At 49.0% G+C, this 4,402-nt stretch overlaps 1 pseudogene; it reads left to right on the forward strand.

The window, feature by feature from the left end:
• The first annotated feature begins 82 nt into the window (after positions 1-82).
• LOC104962379 (uncharacterized) lies at positions 83-3,228 on the forward strand (annotated as a pseudogene).
• The last annotated feature ends 1,174 nt before the right edge of the window (positions 3,229-4,402 follow it).

Consider the following 4,402-nt stretch of genomic DNA (forward strand, 5'->3'; position numbering starts at 1 on the left):
TGGGTTTGATGGCGGGTGTCTTTCTCCTGTACTATTTGGGAGGATCTGTTGTGGCCGCTCATATCTCTGTGTTTCGTCTTAGATGTTCTTGTCCAGCTTACAGGACCTGTGCTCCAGGTAAATCTGAATGTAGGAAAGTGACAGTTGACAGGTATCAGCCAAGATTCAGGGAAATGTGTTTCATCGGTAGAGAATTGTACAGTAGTAGTCCCAGTATTAGTAGTTAGTAGTAGTAGTGTTTAGTAGTTAGTATAAGTTAGTAGTTAGTAGTTAGTTGCTAGTTAGTAGGTAGTTAGTATTGTTAGTAGTTAGTAGTTAGTAGTAGTTAGAAGTTAGTAGTTAGTTAGTAGTGTAGTAGTTAGTGGTAGTTAGTAGGTTGTTAGAGTTAGTAGTTAAGTAGTAAGTTAGTATTAGTAGTAGATTAGTTAAGTAGTTAGTAGTAGTAGAGTAGTAGTTAGTAGTAGTAGTTTAGTAGTAGTAAGTAGTAGTATTAGTAAGTTATTTTTCTTCTTTACTTGCTTGAAAGCGCTTTGAGCACCAGGAAAAGCACTATATAACCTGAATTTCGCAGAAATATGGTCGAGTGACAATTGAAAAAATAAGCACTCCTGTCAAGTACTTTGACTGGATATCAGACCCCCTAGTCTCATATACTCTAACTCGCCCCCTTCCTCCAACTTTTTTCTCTTCCTCTGACCTCTCCAGGTCCTGTTTGAGCCCACCTCTCCGGTGGATAACTGCCTGGGGTGTACTCTCTGGCTCGCTCCTCACCACGACCAGACTGCTCTACGCGCCCGCTGCAGTCTCGTGGCTCAGCACTTCCCCACGAGTCGCCCGTCAGAAGGACCTTCTGCTTCTGGACCACGGCACGCTGGCAGCCTGCCTGAGCTCCGACAGGCTTGGTGTGGACTCGGAGGCGGAGAGTTTACGACGCGGCGCGGCGCCTGGGCGGAGCACCAGCTTTGAGATCGCTACGCCACATGCCGCGCTGGCTGCACCACCTCCCGTCACGGGGCTGCTGTACCAGGAGGAAGAGCCGGAGACTCTGCCAGAGAGCTCGGCCGCTGCCGCCGGCGAGCCTCCGGGGGGCCGCTGAGAACCTGGGGAGGGCATGTTCGAAAGAAGATCGTCTGCGTGGACCTGACGCCTCTTCGGAGGGAACGAGAACGCCGCCTCCAGAGAACTCACCGTGGATTAGACGCTTCGACCCGCGACAGGGAAGTGGGAGAAGCTGGCGGCCCTCGGGTCCCTGGTGGAGCCCCGGCTGCACCGCTGTGGGGGACCGGCGTTCGTGGCGGGGGGGATCCTGAGGACGGGTCCGTGTCGGCAGCCTCGTGCACGAGTATGACAGCCGTGCTGGACCGCTGGATGGAGCCGTCCCCATGGGTGCAGCCGCGTCCATGCTGGGCTGCTGGGCTGCGGACTCCATCTTTGCGTTGGGGGGCAGCACCGCTTCGCCTGACTGGACTAAAGTGAAGGACCTGGACCTCCTCGACGCTGGCGCTGGGCCCCGGGGCCTCGCCTGCCGCTGCTCCTCAGAGCTTCGCCTGCGCTGCTCTACGTGGACGTCTCTACCTGCTTGGGCTGGAACCACGCTGACAGAACCGGCCGTGGCTGCATTCAGGGGTCCTCGTCTATCACACCTCCAGACTGCTGGACTCCGCGTGGCTCTGGACTCGGGGCCACCTGCCTCCCGCCGGGGGGGTCGCGGTCCGAGGGCCGTCTGCGTCCATCGGGGGATACATGAGGGACACCACCAAGTTTCTGGACGGAAACTACACAACCTGGAGACTTTAGACGCCACGGGGCGGGTTCTGTTCTTTCAGGGAAGGGCGGGGGTCCGGGGCAGATAGGGGCGGAAAAAAGGTAAACCGGGGGGGGGTGATGGTAAGCGCCGAGCAGCGGGGGGCAGGAGGAGGGAGCGACCGTGCCCCCGAGTCCGGTAGTTTTCCCCCGGGTTGCCCGAAGGATACGCGGCGGGGGCGTGGCCCGGTGGAAACGCAGGATTTACGTCCTGGGGGGCGAGAACGGGTCGCGGTTCTACGACAGTGTTTACTGTTGGAAGCCCGGCTGGCGCAGCTGGGTCCAGAGACGAGAGAAACTCCCCGGGGACACAGGGGGGGTGAGCCAGTTCGGGTGCACTACCTTAAAGTTCCCCAAGAAACACATCCTGTCCAGACTGAGACTAGCCAAAGAAAACTGCAAGAAGCCCGCCGACTAGCTCCACAGGGACCAACTGAAGACGAAGCAGCTGATCATGTGACACACAGACCAGGAAGTAGCTCCTCCTTAACCTCTTAAAATGTTGAGGTTGAGTCACAAGGAAGAGGCCATTTTATACAGAGTGCAGCACACGGTAGTCTTTTATTGACAAGATACAGACAGATCTTGTGTTTTAAATCAGATGTCAGGCAGAGGGCAAGTGGAGCTAGAACAGACAGTCAGGCAATATGCACCTGAATGTAACCTTAACCACAAATAGTAAAGTCCTTTCAGAAAGGAAAGGGCCTTTTTTTTAAATGTTATTCTTAAAGTGCAATGTTATTTTCAGCATTTTGCTTAACCACACAACATCTCAATGCTGTGAAGTTTCAGCTGCGTTGACACAGGAGGACACATCGGCACATTTCCGACCATGCTTTGTTTCACTGTATTGTTCTATTGCTTTTTTGAAACTGCATTAAGGGCTCTACAAATACCCTTTATTTGAGTGGGAACCTATCAAAGATACTTTTCACAAACCAATTGCACATAGACAGTTTTGACTTGTTCACTCATTTTATTTTAATTACATAATAGAAACACACAAGGTTTGGTATTTCATTACCACAAACAAAGCAGCCATACAGAATATTCCTGACAAATCGACATTTTAAAACAAACAAACAGTATTCGTATGTATCACTACATTCATAACGGGTTAATCCAGACACTCAAAACCCTAAATATGGCAACCCATGTGTTAATCACACATCAGATAAAGTCTTCTTACTCGGTACAGACTGTCCTCATGTTCAGTGAGGGGAAACCTGTGCAGATAAGGCATCATGATACGAAGATTAAAGATAGCCACAAAAATGTTAAAGGTTAACATATATGACAACGTGTGTTTTATATATAGAGCATGGTACAGTGTCCGAGGGTACATGTGTTAGAGAGTCATTAGGCGCTTTCACACCGCAGTATTTTCCCACAAAGGTTCATGAGAACTTAGTTCATCAGAACTCTTTAGTTCTCATGAACTAAGTACAGATCGCGTTCACACCGGAATAAGTCCCTGAGGGAGGATTAGGCAAATGAAGCCGCTGACGTCACTTCTTCTTCTTCTGCTTTGGGTTTACTGGCAGGCCGCAAACAACTTCACGGCGTATACTGCCGCCCAAAATCCCCGGCCGGAAGTCCCCGGAGTTGGGGACTGGCTTCCGCCCAGCCAATCAGAAATATAGCTCTTTTCTCACAAGAGAGCCGCATGAGAGTCCCTGCTCTCTAGCAGGGACGGAAAAGGGGGTAAAAAGGTTCTCATGAACTAATTTTAGTTCCGGCTCTTTTTGCTGTGAACGCGACATTTTGGAACTATATGGGAACTAAAGTGGGAAAAGTACTCCGGTGTGAACGCGGCTCTTGTGTCTAAACTAACTTTCCTAGAGCTCCAGGTGAACAGCTGTGTTTCTGCAGCCGTGTCAAAACGGTTTTATTTCCATTGCTCCAACCACAGAGCGTGTGAATGTGTTAGGCATGGAGTGTTATGCATTATTTGAACACTTTAGCATTGCACCTAATTTATTCAGATGTATTTCTAAGGTTTTATTGTGAAATGTCATGTTGCTCTGACTGCAGGGCAGAAAGACAAGCTCAGACAGGAGCAGATGTGTTAAAGGTCCCATGTCATGGCCATTTCTACTGATCATAATTCCATCATTGAAGCCTACTAGAATAGATTTACATTGTTCAATGTTCCAAACTCACATTGGTTTCTCATCCAGCATCTCTGTATAGCATGTGTATTCACTCTGTCCTAAACGGCTTGTTGGAGCTCCTTCACTCTGAGTCGCTAATTAAGTATTTCAACTCAGAAATAAGCACTAATTTGGTGAGAAATAGAAGATTTCACATGTTAAAACCTGATCCACATTCATGTGTCTCCCTCAAAAAGACTCAAATCAGACTGGGTTGTCTCATAAATCTGCTTTTCACTTTCACTGCTGGAATCAAAATGCTAGTACTTTTCATAATTTTCCAGCTTTTAGAAAGTATTGCAATGACTCTCTTGAGACACAGTGGTGGAGCTTCCCTGTATTTTCCAGCTAGCAGCAGATGTTTAACGCTACAGTCATGAACTCCCCAGCTATCACGAAACACTTTTAGTACAACATCTGTCACTTTGTTGCTTTTCCAATAACAT

Source organism: Notothenia coriiceps, unplaced genomic scaffold (assembly GCF_000735185.1).
Source record: "Notothenia coriiceps isolate Sejong01 unplaced genomic scaffold, NC01 NC01_scaffold00034577, whole genome shotgun sequence".
NCBI lineage: Eukaryota > Metazoa > Chordata > Actinopteri > Perciformes > Nototheniidae > Notothenia > Notothenia coriiceps.